Here is a 23,130-nt window from a genome sequence, read left to right as displayed (position 1 = left end):
AGGAAGAAATACTCATGACAATGAACAGTGCTCGTTTCTGGAACTGTTCAGGTGGTCGTAGTTGGTATTTATAACTGCTTTCTTCCACTGCCCATCCCGTATTTCCTTTGCCCTCAGCAAGCACCTTCGCTTGTCGTGGTTCTTTACCTGGTGGGGTCACCAAGCCTTCATACCTGAAGACTCTGGGCCGTTACTAGTCCTGTCTAAATTGGGTTGTTGTCATTTTCCATTGACCTTAATCACAGGATATGATAATACTAAGAGACACTCCAAGTGATCTCCTGTACTCCAGACATACTCTTCCTTACCTCCATCAGGTCAGTCACACCAGCCAGCACTGTAACGCCCTTTTTTGCCTGTGGTTCCGCGGCGTGAGGAGCCCAATGACTGTGCGGCAGCCTTAACTTCCAGTCAAGATATAGGGAGCAAACATTTTTGCTAGTGGGGCACTAGGGGTAATAGTAGGTGATACGACCTCCATTCCCCACCCCCCCTTGATTCCTGGACTTGTGAATCCTGGCTGCTAGGTGACCAGAGAACTGCTGACACATCCTCTTGGTTGTTTCTCTGAAGAGCCCTGACTAACACAGGCCACTCCTTTCCACCTCAGCTATCGCCTTGGCCTAAGGCACCGTCATCTCTGCCTGGATTATTGGGAAAGCCTCCTAGGTCGGGAATAAATCAGTGAATGAATATATGTTGGACCTTGAAGGATGCATAAGTGCTTACTAGGTGGACAAGCGGCAGCAGAATGGCATTCCAGACGGAGCAAATTGCAAAAGCAAAGGCGTGAGAGTTCTGAAAGGGCAAGTCGTGTCCATTTCTATACATCAGTGGACTGGACAGGGAGGGCGGGGAAGAGCAGGTTGGGGCATATGGTGATGTTTTGTAAGTTTTCCTTTCTTGTATATAAAAATACAGCTTTGTTACTAATTCAGAAAGCTTTCCCTGGATAATTATTCAGAATTGACTTTTATTTTATTAGATAAAAACATTTTGTGAAACTCAGGGTTCTCTCATCACTTTCCCCAACAACTTCTTCCCTTGTATTAATTTACATGGAATTAGGCAAGTGGGGTTTTGGAAATTTTTCTTATATACAGTGCGTATATTTAAGACATACACCAAATTGCTAGTTGATACTATGATGTTGGTGATGATTGTAGCATTTTAAAAAATAAACTTTAAATTTTGCAATAATTTTAGATTTATAGAAAAATTATAAAGTTAATAGAGGGAGTTCGTTTATGCCCTTCACCCAGGTTCCCCTGATCTTCCATAACCGCAGTACGTTTGTCAAAACCAAGAGCTCAACGTTGGTACGTGCTATTAACTACACTCTGGACTTTGTTCACATTTCACCCGTTTTCCCGCCAGCGTCCTGCTTCTGGCCCAGGGTCCGTTCCAGGCTTCCATGTTGCATTGAGTTGTCATGTCTCTTGCTCTCCTCTAGACTGTGATGGTTTCTCAGTTTTTTCTTGTTTGTCATGATTTTGGTAGCATTAAGGAGTGCTGGCCATGTATTTTGTAGAATGTCCCTCAGTTGGATTTCTCCGACGTTTTCCTCATGTTTTGACTGGAGTTTGGGGTTTGGAGGACAAATGCCACCATGCTGAAGTGCCATCATCATCGCATCGTGTCAGGGGACGTGACTTAATTCGAGTGACATTAACTTTGACCACTCGGTTAAGGTGGTGTCTGCGAGGCGTTTCACTGTGAGCTTGCTATTTTCCCCTTCCAACACTCTGCTCTTCGAGAGAGAGCCATTAAATTCGGTCCATCCGCCAGGGGGTGGGGGGAGGGAAATTAAGCTCCACCTCCTTGTGGGGAGAGTATCCACATTACGATTTGGAATTCTTTTTTTTTTTTTTCTTTTTTAGATTTAAAGTGCTGTATTAAAAAAACCACAAAAAAATACAGTTTGCATTTTTGGGCAATTAAAATAAGTGGAGACACGACACAAGAAGAAGCGAAAAACACATATAAAATCATCATTCTGTAATTGTTCTCTTTTGCTCTTTTCATCCTAAGAATGTAGTCTTGTTTAGAGAACGGCAGTTAGCTGGTCACATTTATTTATGTTCAGGACATTTATCCACAGCTAACCAGAGAGGTGGAAGAGGCTACGACAGCAGCCAGCTATTCTAAACTCTTTTATGTTAAATATGAACAGTTCAGCCATACTACTCTGAAGTCTCATCTCACTTATCTTCCTCCTTAAGAACTGCACAGGCTTGTTTTAAATAGTTTCAACACCTCTAATAAACTCCAGTTTGCTAAGAGTAGAGGTACTCTGGTTAATGTTTAAAGTGGTGTGGCCAGAGGAAAAGCAAGCATTATTAAACATGAATGCAATCCTTACCAACACACATTGAAACTTTTTTTTCCAATAAAAAAGCTAGTCCATAAAAAGGTCTCATTCTATAAAGATATATCATTTCCAAATCACAGTGAAAGGAACTTGAGAAACTTCCCAATTTTGTTTTCTGCTATATACCTTAGAGATACCTCACCAAAAACTGGTATCTGACACAACAGAATGACATTTGCAGAGTGTAATATTGTAGCGACAGTCCTGAGGGGGATTGTTACAGACATATTAAACTCTTTGAGTAGTAAGTTACATCTTAATTATTTATATAGAACGTTGGTCCAATATCAAAAATAGAGAACAACAGCTGGAGATTTGTCTCACTCAATGTTCAGAGATAAAAGGGTTACCATTCTTTCCGTTATTTTCTGCAGATAAGTCCTTTTTTCCTATTGAAATCCGATGATAATTAAATTCTGGCATTTTCCCAAGCTACTGTATGGAGAGGATGCTGAAGGCTATCACTGTACAGCGTGTTACAACATAAGGACTCTTCTGTTCACTGATTCTGGCGCACTTGCAAAATATACCCAACAATCCAGTTTTCTTTCTGTCCAGGAGGCTGGGTGCCAAGGATCGGATATAAGCACAGGTACATATAGCAGCGAGATTACAGTCAACAGACTCTGAAAATTGAAAATGGCAGACTTAGTGAGGCCTGCGAAGCCCCAGCTATACCACCAAAGCCCTGGAATTCTTTTGAAAGGAAGATTTCTCTCTTCTCCCTTTATTATTCAATCATTTATTTATGTCAATGCACACACATGTGTATTTATTTTATACTTTGTGTTATAATCCAATATGATGCTATTTATTTTGCTCAAATTATCCCAGTTTGGGCCACTGGGAGCCCTTTCAGCTGGGCTGTTCATCTCCTTGGCGTGCCCCGTCCTTTTCTTTTGCACTTCATTTCTTTCTGGCACTACAAGATGCTCCAGGCTTATCTTGTATTTTCCCTGCCCCAGTCCTAGAGTCAACCATTTCTCTAAGTTATTGTAACATTTTATAAACACCTTAGTATAGTTGAAAAAAAAATCTTAGTATAATTTTGGACAAATAGAACATTACATGGAATGTTTAAATATGAAGGAGTGGAGAGTAACATAGATCGTGTTGAGGGTTTTTATTCTTATGAAAAAGAGAATTATCTATTTACATTAATATGGATTGTTATTGCCTTATTTTAAATATATTTACCAACAGCAGAAGCTGTTTCATGCTTCTGTATGTAAAAGCATATTCTGGAGTGTAAGGTTCTGTATACGCCCTTTAGCTGAAATTTGTTAATTTTGTTTTTCAACTATATAATCTCTTTTTCTGAATTTTAATTTTTTCTGGATTTTAATCTGGATTTTTCCATTGCTTGCTCAATCACGAAAAGAGCTATGTTAGATTCTCCCAAATGTAATGGTCAATTTGTGAATTTTTCCTTGTAGTTCTTTTAGTTTTTGCTTTATATATTTAGAAACCGTTACTAGATGCACACAAATTTGGAATTGTTTTATCTTCCTGGTTATTTAACGGCCCAAATTAGTGACTGAGACTATCTTTATCTGCAGCAATTTTCTCTTTTATTTTTATTGTGGTAAAACATACGTAACATGAAGGTTGCCATTTTTATCACTTTGAGTGTACAGTTTAGGATGTAAGTGCTCTCACATTGCTGTGCGACCGTCACCACCATCCGTCTCCAGAACTTTTTCGTCTTCCCACACTGTAACTGTAATGGGTACACCCATTGAACACTAACTCCTCACTTCCCCTCCCCCCAGCCCCTGGAAACCACCGTTCTACTTTCTGTCTCTATGAATCTGACTGCTCTAGGTGCCTCATATAGTGGGATCGTGCAATATTTGTCCTTTTGTGTCTGGTTTATTTCAGTTAGCATAATGCCTTCAAGGTTCATCCATATTGTAGCATGTGAGAAAGTTTCCTTCCTTTTTAAGGCTGACTAATATTCCTTTGTATGTGTATACCACATTTCATTTATCCATTTATTTGCTGATGGACACATGGATTGTTTCCATCTTTTGACTATTGTCAATCACGCTGCTATGAACGTTGGTGTACAAGTATCTGTTCAAGTCCCAGCTTTCAATTTCTTTGTCTACACACCCAGAAGTGGAATTGCTGGATCCTATGGTAATTCTATGTTTAATTTTTTGAGGAACTGCCACACTGTTTTCTACAATGGTGCATCATTTACATACTCACCCACAATGCACCAGGGGTTCCAATTTGTCCACATCCTCACCAACACTTTGTATTTTCTGTTTTTTTTGTATAGTCGCCATTCTAATGGGTGTGAAGTGACATCTTATTGTGGATTTTGTAGTAACTTTTTATTTTAATTTAATTTTTTTTTTTGAGGAAAATCAGCCCTGAGCTAACTACTGCCAATCCTCCTCTTTTTGCTGAGGAAGACTGGCCCTGAGGTAACAGCCACGCCCATCTTCCTCCACTTTATACGTGGGACGCCTACCACAGCATGGCATTTGCCAAGTGGTGCCATGTCCGCACCCAGGATCTGAACCGGTGAACCCCGGGCCACCTGAGAAGTGGAAAGTGTGAACATAACCGCTGTGCCACTGGGTCGGCCCTGTAGTAACTTTTTAAATGAAAGGTCTATTTTTCTGACATTAACATACCAAATTTCTTTTGGTAGGTATTTTGCCTGGTATATATTTTTCCATGCTTTACTTTCAGCATTTCTGTAATCTAATGTTTTGGGAGTGTTTCCTGGAAACAGCAAATTGTTAGTTTTCTCTTTTTATATCCAATCTGACAATCCTTGCCTTTTAACTGGAATGTTTATTCCACTTATATTTATTTTTATAATTGGTATATTTAGGGTTACTTATGGCACGATATTTCATCTTTTCAATTTGTCCTACTTTTTACATTTAAATTTATTTCTCTTGAATTCTGTGGGAATTATTTATTTTTTCATTCCACTCTTTTCCTTCTGTTGCTTTAAAGTGATAAACTTTGTTTTTATTCTTTTAATAATTAACCTTGAAACTTTTCCAAGCACACTTAAACTTCACAAAGTCTAAATTTAATATCTTTAGTTTCCTTCCAAATCATATAAGGACTTTATGACATTTTAAGTCCAGGCACCTCCTTTCTGACTTATATGCTGCTGCTGTTGAGCATTTTAGCTTTACCTCTCTCTCTCTGACATTTGTCTTTATTGTAGGGTGTGTTACTTACTCATTTCTCCTTCTATTTCTTTCTGTGTGTAATGAGAGTCACTAGCATAAAACGTCTAGAATTTCTCTGCCTAACTTAAACTAATGGGGAGTTTAGAAGGAGAAAACAGACATGTGTAGCCTTGTCTTTTCTTGGCAGTAAGGAAGGTGGGGTGCAGCTGTAGAGCTCTAGAACTGCCTATGACTGGCTCGGTAAGTTGGCCTAATTCTGGGGTTCAGTATTATGCAATGTAATTGCCTGTAGATTTTAGCTACATTTTCCAATATTAGTTTTGGCAGTAACAAAGGCGATAGTTTGTCCTTCTTTCTACCTTCTTATATTTGCTTGTTTCACAATCCATTTCACAATTCATGTGTGGAAAAGGAATGCTTTTTATAGGGATCTCTAAAACCCTAACAAATTTCTGTTACTGTTTTATGCAGTAATTAGTTTGTTAAGATTTCTCTAATGTTTGCCATTTTCTTTGCTCACCTTTTCTTCTTGCATCTCAGACTTTCCTTCTGGGATAACTGTCCTTCTTGAAGTTATCTTTTGTTTGTTCTTTTACACAGGATGTATTTCTGGTAAACTTTCTCAATTTCCTTTGACTTAACTTTGTCTCTGTTCTTGAAAGGTAGTTTTATAGTGTACACAATCCTGTTACTTATTTTCTCAGAAGATAGCATTCCACTGGCTTCTGGCTTTGATTATTGCTGTTCAGAAGTCAGCTGTCAATCTAATTATTGTTCCTTTATAAGTAGTCTTTGTTTTCACACTGGCTGCTTTCAAGACCTTTTTGTCTTTATATTCTGCAGTTTCACAATGTTATCTCAAGGCATGAATTAAAAAAAAAATCCAGATTATAACTCACTGGGAATCCTGAATCTAAGAATTTGTTTCTTTAATTAAATTGGGAAAATTCTCAACCATTATCTCTTCCTTATTCCTCTCTTCTGGAATCCCTTCCTTGTTTCTCAACTTCTTATGTTTTTCAGCTTTATTTCTATCTATACTATATTCTGAGTAATTTCTTTGTCTGTCTTCCAGTTCACTAATGCTTTTTCACCTTTGTTTAAACAGCTGTTTAACATAGTGATAGAGTTTTTAATTTGAAGTTTTATTTCTGGAAGTTGTGTGTGGGGGGGTGTTTTTTTGTTTTTGCTGATGAAGATTTGCTCTAAGCTAACATCTGTGTCCAATCTTCCTCTTTTTGCTGATGAAGATTCACCTTAACACCTGTGCCTATCTTCCTCTATTTTGTATGTGGGTAACCACCACAACATGGCTGACAAGTGGTGTAGGTCTGTGCCTGGGAACTGAACCCGGGCTGCTGAAGTGGAGTGCACTGAACTTAACCACTAAGCCTCCTGGGCTGGCCCACTTTCTAGAGGTTTTGATTGATTCTTTTTCAAATATGCTTGGTCTTTTTCTTTATAGTTTCTTGTTTTTTACTCATATTTTCAATTTTCTCTTTTTAATTTAAATATGTTGGATACACTTATTTCTGTATCTGATAATTTTCAAAATCTGGAGCCTTTGCTAGTCTGCTATGTGTTGTATCTGCTCACTGTCACTCATGGAGACTTACATCTTCTTGTGTATGTGTCTTCTGGTTGGAACTTTGTCAATGGGAGTTCTTTGAGGACCTGCTTGAGGGTGAAGATTTTAGTTTGCTTCTGTCAGGCTCCCGGGGACACCACCCACCCAGGACTGCTTTGGATCAAATTCTCAGCTGAGATTTTCCTGGCCATGCTGGAAATGGGAGCCACAAACCTGTGTGAGGACTGGCTCGTGGCTAAGAATTTCTGGGGTAGTCCATCCCCCTCCACCCAGAGTTGGTGCTTAGACAGAATCATTTCTTCACTGACTCTTTTGCAGGGCAGGTGTTTTCTAGTCCATCCTTCAGGGGTTTCTGGTGGAAATGCCCACATGATGTGCACCCAAGACTTGTCTTCTAAAACGGAAGCTCGTGTTTCCCACAGATGACAGAGGATGTGGGGTGACAGCTGGCCTCAGCCTCAGGGCTGATTTTCCTCCCATCCCTCCTGCTCCCACTTTGTGTTCGGCATGTGACAATTTCCTCTACTTTCTCATGAGCCCAGTCATGCACTCAAGAGGGAACTTGTAATGTTAACCTAGAACTTTAGGCATTTTTGGTGGGAGAGTGTCAGGACAGCTTGACCACCTTCTTGCTGGGCCAGAAACAGCTCCTAGGGCTCCTGCAGTCCTGAAGTCTTGGCTTCAAGGGGACACACTCTTTTCTCATAACTGAGCCTTCTTTTATAACCACACTCCTCACTCCGACAAACAACTATTACCTTTCATGCAATTTACACCTCAAGGAAGAGGAGGGGAAAAAAAAAAGAAAAGACATTCTGTCCTCCCCTTTGCCAACTCAGAATGTAAAGACTCCAGGAGTGGGGACCTCCTGAGGGATGCTCTGTGTGGGAAGCACCTGCTCTTAATCACGGCCACTCATTTGTTTCCATAGGTCTGTACGATGAGCTGGGTTTTCACTCCTTGACTGTGCTTCAGATGGATTGTGGAGCTGAGCGGGCTGTTTAAAGGCCTCTTTTATTGACTCTTTGTACATTAAAGGACAAGTTTTGGTTGAATACAAGTTTCACATATCATAAGAAGCCTGGCTTAAAGTGGGGTACTCGTGGAATTGCACAACTGGGTGTGGCTTTAACCAGCACAAGATAATTTGGGGAAGCCTCTGACATTATCTTATTGGTCAAAACAATACCTCTCTCATAATTCATATATTTAATAGTCAGTCAACACCCAGCACCCAAACAAAGGTAGATAGAACCATGCTTCTCGGCCTCTGAGAAATTGACTTTTGCCTGCTGCCTCTCAGCCAGGATGGGCTGGTAAGCACGTCAGCCTCACTGGCCAGGCAGGGAAGGTGCTTTTGCTGAAGTCCAGTGTACAAGAAGGTGATGGAGCAGATGCCATGCTTCGTTACCCGGAGAGAACAGCTACTTGTCACTCCTGGTTAATTCCAGGAACAGTCACCTTCCCTTGTTTCTTTAAGTAATAAAGAAATGCTCCTAGAGTGGAGGGCAACCCAGTGGCTTTGGGCCTTCTGCTGCATCGTCCTTCTGGAAAGTGCCATCAGTGTTTAGTTTATTCCTCCCACCCAAAGCACGGGTGCTCATTTCAAGAGAGCGAGGGAGCGTTTCCTCCATGCCTTCCTTCCTTGTGCAGTGTGTTGAACATCCTGAAGATGATGGGGGAGCCCATGAACAACAGCCCACAGAATTATTTAGGGAATTAGGGTTGGAGATGAGGTAAATATTTCCCAGGCTTTGCAAATCATTCTTACGAACCTACAAAGGACAGTTGAAGAGCTTCAAAACGAGAAAGTGCAAAATAGGAAAGAACGAGATCAAAGTGGACAGGAATGATCAGGGCAGGGAATGAGCACTTCTCATTTGTGGATCCTTTAAAGCTGCTCATTGCTCTTGTCAGTACCAAGGATTCCAAGAACAAGGTGCCCAGTTGTCAACTGTGTTAAGACTTAAAAAAATGGTTCCTATGCTTTGAATTTTAAAAATGTCAAGCAGAATTATGATCTGTCCCCTCTTTACGTTATTTCTGAAAATCTAAGACCATTTAGACCTCCTTGCAAGCATAGCAGTTCTCACAATAACATGCTCATCAACAGAGCCTGTGGTCACACGGCTGTCAGGCTGTTACCTTCCGCTAACCCAAATGACGGTCTTTAATAAAGCCGCTACACTGTGCTTCTGATACCTGGTTGTCATTTCTCTACTCCCTCCAAGTGTCTGCATGTTGAAAGCACCCCAGGGCTGCCTTTTAAAGGTGTGGCACTTGCTGTCTTAATTAACGTGCCCCGTGTCTGTGAGGAAGCTCTGCGTTCCATGGCTGTGGCAACATCGATATGGGCCGCAGTCTAATTTCTAGCAGTTAAATGTCAGGAAAGCAGAGGCCACCCCATTCTTGGACCTCGACTTCGAAGACAGGTCCCATCGCTAGACTCCTCATCCCCTCTCCCTGCTCCCACGGAGTCTGAGAGAGAGATCCCACAGCTGGAAGGAGTCTCAGCACATCGCAACAGGCTCCTTCACTTCCTGGGACAATGGAAGAAAGCAGATGATGTCGGCAGCTTCTGAGGAAGACATTCCACCTGGCTAGAAAGAAGAGGTTTCATTTGACTTAGATCTTAAAATAGGAGTAAACATCATCAAATATGGAAAAGGTTATTTTCAAGGTGTTCCACTTCCATAACAGACCAACCTTCCCACCAAGAGCCATCGTAAGTGCTAAATAAGATACCCAGACACCTGTTTGGAGGCACTGGAGGGCAACAGGTCAGCCGGGACACGCCAATGCTTTGCCCGTTGGGCACAGCTGATTCGTGGTGTGGAGCCCAGAGCCTCTGCCAGTCGCCAGGTGCTGGGAGACAGAGGTGGGAGGTCCCTGCTAGCAAAGCCGTCAGGACACCATGAAAGCTCATGAGCGAGCACGTGCTTTAGAATCTCGGTTTATCAGGTAATTAATAATGAACGAGAAATAAAACTGTCCTGGGGAGCAAGATGCTGCTCAGCAGACCATGCCTTCTCCTCTTGGACAGATAAACCTCCTCTCCATGGGAAGTTCAGTTCTAACTAGAAAGTTCTCGATGAGCGTGGAATCAGATCGTGGGGTAGAGTTACATGTTTTCAGTCCGATGCAGGGGACTTCAGCCCCTTTGTGAGGGGCGGCTCGAGCCCTCGTCCCCGGACAGCACCCAGATGAGCATTGCTGAGTTGATTCTTTGGTCTTCCCTTCTCTCTCTTTTCTATGATCACCCTTTAGTTTGTGGAGTTCCTTCAGACAAGGTGAAACATGATTAGTTTGGTTTCCACTTACTCATTCACTCTCGCATTCCAGTCCTGTCTCTCTAAGACTCAGAGACGTGCTGTTGCTGGCTCGTACCCGCTCGGGAGGACTGTTGTGCACATCTCTGCCTGACTCTGCATCCAGCTGTGTCAAGTGGGTAGCTTGAAGGGGCCGTGGTGGAAGTATTTACACCATGGAAATTGGCAAACACAGCAAATCAGGGCTTCTTTCCCAGAGAGCCCAATGTTGAGCATTTACCAGCACACTACCGCAGATGTCTTCACTGGAGTTTGGAGGGATTCCAGACTCTTGGATCTCATGTTTATGGAAATTCCCCAACTACTCCAGCAAATCATTAATGTTATCACTGTCCGAGAGTTCTAGAGTAAATCTCAGCAACCTCATTTCTCTTATCTCCAGGTTCCAGGGGAACCTTCACTTTTGCCCCATGTATCAGCGAAAAGACCAGACTGTGAAAAGCCTGAAAAGCAGTCTAAGAAGGGTAACGAAGGAAGACGAGTCAGGAAGCCGGTGTACCACCTAGCGGCGAGGGCAGAGGCCTGAACTGGGCGTGATAGAGGCTTGTGGCACACGCTCATCCAGCACCTGGACTGCTATTTCATTTGAGAGCAGTGGGCCCCCTGCACCACTGGAGGAAACATTCTCACGGAATTACTGAGGATCTTGGGAATTCTCAGAATGCCACTGTGTATCAAGTCACCTGACACTTCTCTTTCCGCTCCTGTCTTCCAATTACTGAATGTTTGCAGGGACCTTGAATCCCAGGAGATTGATATTTTCAGAAAGAGACCCTTGAGTTCATTATGCCAAAACTAAGTCGTGTCAACCAGCCAGCAGACAGGAAGTCTGTGGTCATGGAGTGACAACTGTTGATGACAAGAATTTGTGGTTTTACTATATCTATTTAAACACAGGCATCTCATATGACTATTCTCACTAATACCCATCAAAAGTCTATTCCCTGTAGCCTGAGATTTTTCCCTGTTTAGCACTGTGTCCTGAGCAAGTAAGGTTTTGTGTTTGTTTGTTTGTTTGCCTCAGAGCATAGCCCAAAGTACAGTTCTGGTTGCCGTGTAAATAGGATGCTCCTCAAGTAGTTATCTCAGTAACCACCGGCAGGCCACGGTTCATCCAAAAGCATCTCCCCTGGGAGACAGAGTCTGTCCGTGCTTCCCATTAAGTCATGAAGACCAAACCCAAAAATTATTCAGTATTTCACGGGGCGATTTGATGGCGGCGAAGAGAGCTGAGAAGGAGAAACAGCCATCAGCACAGAAGACCCTCCTTAAATCGTCTGACGCGAGCTTGTGGCTTCTCATATTTACAGCACCATGACAATGTATAAGTCAGCGTCCTCCTAGAAGGCCGGATGCTCCAAAGAAACCAGCTTTTCGAAAAGAAAGACGTAGAGCTAAAATATTCATATGCTGTCTTTTAAAATAACGCCTACCCGTGCAGTGCTCTGTTTCCCACAGATCTTTCCTGTGTGTCATTTCATTGAAATTCCCATAACAACACTACGTGATGAGCTGGGCAAACTGTGTTACTCTCTTCTCTTGCCTACAGTTGCCGACACTGAGGCTCCAAGAACGGTGTGGCCAAGGTGGTGTAGCAGCAGAGCTGCAGCAAGACTTCAGGGTCCGGATTCCTGGCCTGGCCTTTGTCTTGCTAACCATAAGGCTCATGGCAATTTATTTTTGTGGGTGAAACCTGCTCAGCTATAGTTGCATGTTTTAAGCTAGTGATAGAAGTAGCAAAAAGAGGAGACTGGTGTGGTTGTGGTGGGGGCCCTGGCACTGAAGCTGGTGCGATAGCTTGGCTCAGCAGTGGCTCCAATGGACATGCCTCCTGAATTCACGCCCTTGGACGGTCCCCTCCCACACTGGGCCTGTGACTCACTTTAACCAATACAGTGGGGCCCAAGGGAGGCTGCACCGATTCTGGGTCTAAGCCTTAAAGATGTTTTTGCACTTTTGCGAGCCCTGAGCTGCCATGTAAAAAGTCTAGATACTCTGATGGAGAGGCCACACTGAGAGGGAGAAGCTCTGAGGCTAGCTTTATGGAGAGAGAAAGAGAGAAAGAGAGAGAGAGCAGAGCCCACTCGGCATTCCAATTGTCCCAGCCAAGGCACTGGATATGTTGGTAAAACCACCTTGGGTGTTTCAGGCCCCTGCTGCCATCTGGCTGCAGCTGCATGAGTCCCCTAGCGAGACCAGCGGAAGAACTGTTCAGCTGAGCTCGCCAATCCCAAATCATGAGAAACAATGAATGGTTATTGTTTTAAGCCAATAAGCTTTCAGGCGGTTGTTATGCAGCAAGAGATACACAAAACAGCTAGGAAAGATTTCATTCATTCATTCGGTCATTCATCCTTCCATTCATTCATCATTTCCTAATCATCTACTATGCTCCCATCACTTGCTCTTCCTGTTGCTATCATCCAGCAATATTCAATCTTTTCCCTTCAAGCATTCATTGATGACTTTAGCACCTGGCTGTCTGTCTTCCTCTCCACCAGCTGGAATTTTGATAGGGATAACTTCGAATCTGTAGGGGAATATTGCCATTCTAACAATATTAGGTTTTTCAATCCATGAACATGGGTGTCTTTCCATTTCTTTAGGTCTTCTTTAATTTCTCCCAACAAAGTTTGGTAGTTTTCAGTGTAAAAGTCTAATACTTCTTTTGTAAAATTGATTTCTAAGTATTTTGTTCTTATTGATGCTGTTGTAAATGGAATTATCTTCATTTCATTTTCAGATTTGTCATTGATAGTGTACAGATATACAATAGATTTTTTGCACATTGATCTTATATCCTGTAACTTTGCTGAAACTGTTTATTAGTTCTAATAGTTTTTGTGGATTCCTTAGGATTTTCTATATACAAGGTCATTTCATCTGTGAATAGAGACGCTTTTACCGTTTCATTTCTAATCTGGACGCCTTTTATTCCCGGTTCATGTTATCCCTTTGCCTAATTTCCCTGGCTAGAACCTCCAGTAAGAAGTTAAATGGAAGTGGCAAGAGGAGACATCCTAGTCTTTCTCCTGATCCTAGGAGGAAAGCATTCAGTCTTTCAACATTAAGTAAGATGTAACTATAACTGGGTTTTTATGGATACTCTTTATCGAGTTGAGGAAGTTTCCTTCTATTCCTACTTTGCTGAACATTTTTATGAAAGAGTGGATTTTGTCAAATGCCTTTTCTGTGGTTTTTGCCCTTTATTCTATCGATACAGTGTATTACATTAATCGATTTTTGGATGTTAAACCAAACTTGTATTCCTGGGGTAAGAATCCCATTTGATTCCTGGGATAAATCCCATTTGGTCATGGTGCCTAATCCTTTTCATATGTTGCTGGATTCAATTTGCCAGTATTTAGCTGAGGATTTTTGCCTTATATTCATAAGAGGCATTGGTCTCTAGTTTTCTATTCTTATGATGTCTTTGCCTAGGTTTGACATCGTGGTGGTACTGGCCACAGAGAATGAGTTGGGAACTTCCTTTTCACCTATGGACCACAACTCTCAAATGGGGGCTCCACACTGCCAGACAATCCTGCTACCCTTCCCCAGGAAATTTACTTTTATACCCTACCAGGTGACTGTTACACAACTTTTCTTCTGTCCTCACATTTCTAGCACTACTCAGCTGATGACTTCCTCGTATTTCATGGAGCACCCAGATGCAATTAAGTGAGAACAACCTCGTTCTCCACCCTCAAAGCTACCAAGTCTTTGCATCTGTTGCACGGTTGACCACTCTCTCCCTAAAGTGCTTTCTCGCGTAGGCTGCTGTGATGCTCACCGCGCTCGTCTGGACTCCGTCTGCCTCAGAGGCTGCTCTTCTCCACCGCCCCCAGATCTCGAGATGCAGAGTTCTCTAGGGCTCTGTTCTCTGCTCTCGCCTCCTTTCTCATCTACACTCTCCAGGTGACCTTATATATTTCCATAACCTTAACTTTGACTCAGAAATGTCTGTCTTCTGCCCTAAACTTTCTCACAAACTCAACTATTACATCCGACTACCTTCTCATTATTTCCATCTGGATGTCTACAAGCATCTCCAACTGAATTCTGCTGAAACCCAACTGTTGATGCCCTGCAGCCAGGCCACCCACAGCTGCCTCTCACCGAGCCTCCCCCTCTCTGCGAGCAGCACCGCCACGAGCTTAGGTCATCTTCGATTCTTGCCTTTCTCTTAGACCCCATTTTTAAACAGAAAAGTTCTGGTTGACTCCAACTCCCAAAGATAACCAGCTGTATCCACCACTTCTTTCCATCTCCTCTGCTTACAGATGCCCTCATGTGCCTCCTCTCGCATCTACTATCTCCCTGAATGAGACTCTTGCTCTTTTTGGTGTGCTGATGAGCTTTTTGTCTCTCTCTCTCTCTCTCACCCCCCCCTCCTTTTCTCCCTCCCTCTCTTCCTTCCTTTCTTTCTCTCTTAAACAAAAGTCAACTGGGAGAGGGATGTTTTTCACATTGCCTTTAAGAAAAAAATACACGAATACAAGTACAATTATCTTTTTATCAAGAAATAGTGTCTGGACAAGGCTGCCATGTACAGGTTGTGCACTGCACAAGTCTAAGGGTACAGAAGGGCACGGTGTTATTCAACAGCCCTGTAGCTGCAATTGCACTTACGTATTTTTTAATTAACATTTTTTGTTATGGCAAAACATTTATAACAAAAAGTCAATCATTTTAACCATTTTTAAGTGTACAGTGCAGTGACATTAGGTATATTCACAATATTGTGCAGCCATCACCACTAGCCGTTTCCAGGACTTTCTCAGCAGCCCAGGTAGAAGCTGTCCACCATCAAGCACTGACTCCACTGCCCCTCCCCCCAGCTCCTGGTCGCCTCTGTGGAACTTTCTGTCTCTGAATTTGCCTATGCTAGGTCCCTATATAAGTGGAATCGCACAATAATCGTCCTTTTGTGCCTGGCTTATTTCTATGCATTCTTTTATATTTTTCCATCCTTGAAGAGTTTCATTTGAAAGTTAAAATTTCAAAAAATTATCCAACTAGCACACAGTCTAATAGTATATCTTTGAACAAATTTAGTCCAAGATACTTTTGAAACTAGTTTGTCTTTTCTTTATAGTTTATCTTTTTAGTTTATCTTGTCTTTCTTGTGGGTTACTCAGTTATAAAATGTAGTTTGTCTCATACGGTCTCTTAATATAACAATTTTTAAAAAGAAGACATTTTATCATGACAAAGATTCTTCACTTGACCAGACTGTAGCCAAGCTCCTGAACCTTCTGCTAACCCATCTGTGCACTTCCTTGTAAAATCTAGTTTTAGCACGCACCCTGCTGAGTTGGTTTAACCAGAGCCCCCTACCCTCCATGTCTGACCTGCCGTCAGCAAAGAATCCCATTAAACCGGTTTAGCCAGAAACCCCATTAAAAAAAGTGGGCTGGCTCCGAGTGATTAAGTTTGAGGGAGCGCTCCGCTGTGGCGGCCCAGGGTTCGGATCCTGGGCGTGGATATGGCACCGCTCATCAGGCCACGTTGAGGTGGCGTCCCACATCCCACAACTAGAAGGACCTGCAACTAAGATATACAACTATGTACAGGGGGGTTGGGAAGATAAAAGCAGAAAAAAAAAAGAAACCCCCTCACTCCTGATGTTTCCTCTTAGTAATTTTCCTGCATCGACTCCCACCCCGCTCCATGGCTATAAATCCCCACTTGCCCCCGCTGTATTCAGAGTTGAGCCCAACCTCTCTCCTCCACTGGAAAGTCCATTGCAGTGGTCCCCCATCCAGACCATGATGGTCCTAAATAAAGTCTGCCTTAGCATCTGTATCAAGTGTCACTGAATATTTCTTTTTCTTTAACAACCATTGCAAATTAAATGCATTGCAAAGTCTTTAATATAAAAGGAAACATATGTGCCTTTCATGAGCCATTTTTTTTCTTCGTGACCATAGTAAGGGTTTTGATTTTATTTCAAGAATGTTTTTTCCCATTCACACCACCACCAGCTTTTTTTCCCCTTTTTTCTTTTTCCACTGCTTTCCAATCTAAGCCTATCAGACCTCACACTTTCTGCCAGAAAAATGCAATCAACTCTCCCTCCTCTGAAGGCAGACGCAGTCAGCCGAGCACTGGTGCACAGGGTAGCCACAGGCTGCCGGGGCGAGAGGCCCTGGGAGTGGAAAGTTCACGGGCTTCGTGAATCGCTCTCAAAGAACACAGTGGAATCTCTTCCTGCGCATCCTTCTCCCTGCCCCCACGCTGCGGTCCCCACCCCCTTCTCTGAAGACAGCCACTCTCCTGACTTTGCTCCCTTCCAGATAAACGTAAGAATAATTTCACGAACCTCTTATACAGGGTTATAGGCAATTACCTCCCAATCTTCATTTTAAGATCAGCTTGGGCTCAGTAGGAACTCAGACTGGCTGCTCCTGGACTGTCCCCTCCTTACCCGCCCGCAGCTCTTCCTGCCAGGAGGCATCAGGACAGAATCTGTCACACGGTCCTGAGGATGACGGTGATGATGGCAGTAACAGTAACTAGCTAACATTTATGTGGCCCTCTCCGCCTGCACATGTGTTAGCTCGTTCAATCCTCGCAACGACCTAAAGCAGAAGGAGACCGAGGCGAGGGAGGTTGAGCAGTCTGCCCAGGTCACAAAGCTGGTGAGCATCTGAGGCCGTGTCTGAGCCACAGTCGGCTTCCAGAGCCAGCGTTCTGAGCTGCAGTAAGCTCTCTCTGGGGCCCGTCTCCTGTTCAGCACTAAATCTTTGTTTAATGGATGCCTGAGCCAAAGTCCTTAAATATCACTTTCCCTGAAGAGCCACTTAGGCCATTTAAGCATCAGCACATTTGCAACGACTTCGAGTAACTTCCGTCCTCGGTGCAGCAATTTGTACACGATCAGTCCACAATATCTACTAACCATGGCCCTTAAATCAATAAAAATAACGTATTAAAGCAAGAAATACAATGTATCCAAATATAATACTGATAAACACAATGTATTCAGATACGTAAACAAACACAATGTATTTAAGTCGAATGCAATGACTGAGGGACCCTAAGTGGACTCTTACCTAGTTCCAGAGGATTCTCTGGTTTCTACACTTCCCTAGCAGAAACTGAGAGAGAGGGACTCAACACAATGTCTTTGTATTTCAGTTACTTTCACGCTTTGTCCCTGCTTCCAAGAACTTTCTCTGAACTTCTCAGGCCCCTTATTACTCCCTATGGAATTGTAGTTATTTATGTGCCAATTTCATTTCCCCCCCCCTCACACTGTAAGCATTTGATCTTTGGTTCACCTGTCTATCCATCCTCCTTCCCACCCACTAGACCCCACCCTTCCCCAGACAGTGTCTGGCGCCATACCTTGCCCATTGTAGGGGTTCAGTACACATTGGATGGATGAATGAATGAACCATCCTCTTACTAAGACATTGCCAGATGGAAGAGACCGTGTACACACATCTGAGCTTGTCTCCATGGCCCAAACGAGGACCACTCACGATTTTTCCACTGAACTGTCCTGGTATCAGAAAGGGCTCAGACATGAAGGCAAGGCAGTTGCTTTCAGCAGAGTCCAAGTGAGACCAGGGAAGTGTGAATACTTGAAAGAAGACATTTAACAAACAGGGAAAGTCTAGCTCTCTTTTCCATCACCACAATCATTGTCATTGAGTTGCTGTAGGGCTCCAGAGCCTCGGTGACCCTGAGATTGTTTCAAGGGTCCCACCTCCCTCCCTCCCTCACCTCTGGCTACTGGTAGGCTGCCATTCCATAGCCTGAGCTCTGAGTGACCCAGAGCTCCTGATATACGGGTTCCCACTCAGTGGCTGGTGAGGATCTTTCCTGCAGGATGGTAATGCATCTCTCAATTAAAGCACTAACAACTTCTTACGTAACTTTACAGAAATCAGGACTCAATTTTGGACATGTGGGGAATGGCTGTGATCTCCACCCTCAAGTTTATATTCTCACTGGGAATATTTAAGAAGTGACAGTAGCAGTTAAACAGCAGTAGGAGTTTCACAACGATAGAAGGCAGCAGCACAAGCTATGTCCCAGGACAGGACATGATGAACTGATCAATGACAGGTCTCAGAATTCAGAGAATGGGGAAGTGACTCTGGGCTGAGCCTGTTTGGGAAGGCTTCCCCCAGAAGAGGACAGTCTCGTATTGCCCTGTTGCCAACGTGTGCCAGGCTCTCCTAGCAGCAACCAGATCACTGGTCAGCAGGCTGAATTGCCTCAAGCTCAACAGCCAGATTGGTACCATTATGGTGGGAATTGATGTATGAAACGATTTATACTTTCCATTCCCCAAACCAATTTCTTTCTATTTCTCATCTTTACTTGATGAATCTATGTACTAATTAGTAGCTGTTACTTCATTCTCAGCAGCTTAACTTGCTACTGAAAATTATGACAGAGCTGAGAATGAATGATTGCCAAGATACACTAATTACGTCTCAAGGGACGTGCCCAACATATTCAGACGATCTTTTCTCCTCTTTCCTTGCCTTCCCCTAGTGAGTAAGTTTGTTCTAATCACTTTTGAAGGAAGCAAGTTACATTGTAATTGTAGCTCCTTGGGGTTCTTAAGTGTAAGAGCTGAGAGTAAGACTGGATTCTGTTAGCAGAGTGGTTGGCAGTCTTTGAAATGAGGTATGCCAAGGTCCAGCCCATTTTCTTCCTCAAAGGTCAGGAAGGGAGATGCAGACAGCACACTGGCTCAATGGGTAAAATCTGGCAGGTGGCAGGATCAGGACACAACTTCCAACTCCTGGTTCAGGGCATTGACTCTTTCAGTCCAAAAAGAACAGGATGAGGGGTAGAATCAGCCCATGGACCAACTTGGAGGGCGCCATCTTTGGTACACGGTTGGCCAGCTTTTGTACCAGGACCTGGCTGCTTCAGTACCCTTGGACTTCATTCCACATGGGTGGCCTCATTTAACATTCTAGTTGATAGTCAAGGATTAAAGACCTTGGGTGGAACCTAAGTGACTCCAATTTCTCATATTTTTGTTCTGATTTTCACTAAATAGAATTAGGCTGAGTTTGTTGAGGTGGATGGCTAATGCAGTTGGCATCCTGCCCTTCCCTCAGCCTCATCTCTACACACTGAGAGCCACTTCCACAAGCACCCGAAACTCTTGTTGTGAGGTCTTTTTTTCCTGACCCTGAGACCATACCGGGACAGGGCATTGGGCAAGCCAAGCTGGAAGTGTGGGAGAGTTACTACCCAGAAGCAGCCTCGGGGGCAGGTGGAAAAGCCTGGCTTCCCTGTCTCCCAGTGGACTAAGTGAGATGCGTTCTATGCTGCCTGTCAGAGCTCCCCAGGGGACTGAGCTCCCGGTACCCTGTGGGTAACTTGCCTGCTAACACTATTGGTTCTTTCCTTCCCTGCCTCACATCCTCTGCCCACCCCCACTGGAGTTCCCTGGGGTCATCTCCTATTAGGGGTTGAATTGCGTCCCCCAAAAAGATATGCAGAAGTCCTAACATCTGGGACCTGTGAATGTGACCTTCTTTGGAAATAAGGCCTTTGCAGACGTAACCAAGTTAAGGTGAGATCATACTGAATTGGGGTGGGCCCTAATGCCAATATGACTGGTGTCCTTATAAGAAGAGGAAAAGAGATACAAAGAGAGTCACACAGCGATCAGAAGGCCTTGTGGAGATGAGGCAGAGGTAGGAGTGGCGCATCTACAAGCCAAGGAACACCAAGGACTGCTGGCAACCACCAGAAGCTAAGAGCAAAGCATGGAATAGACCCTCCCTCAGGGCCTTCAGAGAGAACGTGTCCCTGCCAACAGCTTGATTTCAGACCTCTGGCCTCCAGAACAGACACCCCATTTGCGGTCATTTGTTATGGCCGCTGTAGGAAACCGACATCGCTCCCAAGTAAACCGCGGGCACGCAACTCCTTGTTTCAGGGTCTGCTTCCCAGGGACACTAAACTAAGACACACTGTACCAGAGAGAATGGGATTCCTGAGTACTGACCACTGCATTTCTCCATGAAGGAGTCACACCCTTGAACAGAAAGAGGCACTTCTCCTTAACAGACTAAAAGAAACAGAATTCTATTTCCACAGGGAACAATGTTAGGAAAAGCACATATAATGTTCATAGGAGAAATGTATTTGACATAAATGAGAGAAAGCTGGGTCTGATGTGGTACATGGTCTCCGTCTCGTCCAGAGGGGTCAGAACCACATCACTGTGATTCTCTGCCGTTTGACTCTCTTTGCAGCGGTTCAGCTGGCCAGTCGGTGCCACTTTTCTTTTGCGGGTGTGAGATGGGAAGACACAGCATCTGGACCCAGGCTGTTCTCTCTCGTGAAACTGCAGGACAACACAGGCTGGCCGTAACTACAGATATAACAGTTTGTTAAGTGGAAATTTCAAGGGCAACACCAATAAACGATAGACGTGGAATTCCAAAGCCAGATCTCACTCTGTGGGATTTATAAGGACAATTTCAAGGATTCCTTCTGTGGCTCTCGGATCCTCAACTGATCCAGGCGAGAAAGAGATCAAAGAAGGAAGTGGAGGATTTGGGGGGATTTCTTTTGGAGAGGGCTGCCGCCCTATGATGCCGGCAGAAAGCTGCTGTGTGTCCCTGGCAAAGACAGAACCCCGACCTGGAGCTGTTCTGAGATCTGTCAAGAGGGAGGACAACACCAAATACTGGCGAGGATGTGGAGAAACAGGAGCTCTCTCTCTTTCATTGCGGGAAATGCAAAATGGTACAGACGCTCTGGAGGGCAGATGGGCAGTTTCTCACAAAGCTAAACGTACTCTCACCACATGATCCAGCAATCGTGCTTCTTCGTATTCACCCTAATGAGTTGAAAACTTAACATCCACACAAAAACCTGCACGTGGATATTTATAGCAGCTTTGTTCGTAATCACCAAAGTTTGAAAGCAACTAAGATGTCCTTCAGTAGGTGAATTGATAAAGAAACTGTGGTCCATCCAGACAACGGACTATCGCTCACTACGAAAAACAAATGAGCTATCAAGCCAGGAAAAGACACGGAGGAAACTTAAATGGACATTACTAAGTGCAAGAAGCCAATCTGAAAAGGCTCCATACTGGATGATCCCAACTCGATGACATTCTGGAAAAGGCAAAACTACGGAGACTCTAAGAGGATCAGGGATGAGGGAGGAGAAAGGGATGAGCAGGTGGCGCACCAGGGATTTTTAGGGCAGTGACACTATTCTGTATACCACAGTGGTGGATACATATCTTTATACATTTGTCTAAACCCATAGAATGTACAACACCAAGAATGAATCCTAATGTCAGCCATGGACTCTGGGTGATAATGACGTGTCAATGTAGGTTCATTAACTGCGAAAAATGTCCCACTCTGGAGGTGGATGTTGATAATGGGGGAGGCTGCGTGTGCATCAGGACAGAGTATATGCAAACTCTCCATACTTTCTGCTCAGTTTTACTGTGAACCTAAAACTGCTCTAAAAAATAAAGACTATTTAAAAAATGTCTCTGTGCGGTAGGCATGGAGATAGGCCACGCAGATGGACCAAAAAACTACAGGGAGTGTGGTCAACAGACAGCCTCCAGGTGTCAGCACCCTCAGAGGGCCACCTGGCCAAGGTCATGCCCTCTCCAGGGCAGGCGACATTCAGTGCCTGAGCGAGCCGGGGGCACAAAGATGACAAGGTTAGACAGCGTTGGCTCCAGTGCTCCCGCTGGGTTGGCCTCAGCCTTGTCAAGCCTGCAGTGTGCGGCTGCCTCTGTCCAGTGCTGTTTCCTGCCCCTTCCTTTCCCAAGTGTGGATCCTTAAGAACATCTGGCAGCCCAAACTCATCTCAAAGTCTGCTTCCAGAGAACCCTATCTGGAAACCAATCTCTGCACCCCAGCTGGGATCTGAGCTCTTCCGTAAAGCCCTCCCAGCCCGCTGCTTTCACCCCTGCTTCCTGAGCCAGCCTGCACTCACGCCAGGATGGATTTGATAGACGAACCCCGCTGCCCACTCCCGTCCGCTGTTGTGCTGAGGAGCAAACTCTCTCTTACATTTTGCAAGATAATTATTTTCTTTTTTTAAATTTTAAAGGTGTTTCATTATGAAATTCTTAAAATAGATAGAAAAGCACCAACAATAATAAAAGACACCCGAATACTCACCACTCCGTGTGGATCTCTCTGCCTTTTAAGGAAATAAGACATGAGCGATAGCTCAAGCTCTGCCCTCCCCATTCCTCTTCTGCCCTCCGGATACGCCCAGGCATGTTTCAGCATCTTTGCTACATGCGACGGTATCCAGAAACAATATGTCACCGATTTTGTGTTTTAAGCTGTGCAAAAATGGTGTTACACTGTATCTGTCTTCTGGACCTTGTTTTTCTCGCTCGGCCTGTTTAGCGGACACCGTGCTGAGGTGTGCCGATGTTCCTCATTCCTTTGATCTGCCGGATCCTGTTCCATCACACAGTGGACTGCACCTCAGAGAGTCAGCGCTGTCTTCACGGAAATGTGAAAACGGTGCTGTAGCAGTGTGCAATGAACGTCCTTTTCACGTCTTCTTGGGTACATGTGCACATTTCTCTCTGGTGGAACCGCTGGATGGAAGGGTGCCCAGGCCTCCAACTACATTGTAACGCCAAATTGCATTGAACCAGCTTACTGGCCTACACTGTATGTTTCCCACACGCTC

At 44.0% G+C, this 23,130-nt stretch overlaps 1 long non-coding RNA gene and 1 pseudogene across 1 annotated transcript; both read right to left on the bottom strand.

Annotated features, from left to right (window-relative positions):
- Nucleotides 1-2,623: 2,623 nt before the first annotated feature.
- LOC138921156 (protein kish-A pseudogene) lies at nucleotides 2,624-6,070 on the bottom strand (annotated as a pseudogene).
- A 9,337-nt stretch (nucleotides 6,071-15,407) lies between these two features.
- Nucleotides 15,408-22,837, bottom strand: LOC138921210 (uncharacterized). Its single transcript, XR_011433596.1, has 2 exons — nucleotides 22,602-22,837; nucleotides 15,408-20,785 (listed from the first exon to the last, which is right to left on the bottom strand). It is a non-coding gene; the product is annotated as an uncharacterized lncRNA (long non-coding RNA).
- Nucleotides 22,838-23,130: the final 293 nt, after the last annotated feature.

The sequence above is a fragment of the Equus caballus genome, chromosome 28, assembly GCF_041296265.1.
Source record: "Equus caballus isolate H_3958 breed thoroughbred chromosome 28, TB-T2T, whole genome shotgun sequence".
NCBI lineage: Eukaryota > Metazoa > Chordata > Mammalia > Perissodactyla > Equidae > Equus > Equus caballus.
This window is presented reverse-complemented; position numbering and strand designations above follow the sequence as displayed.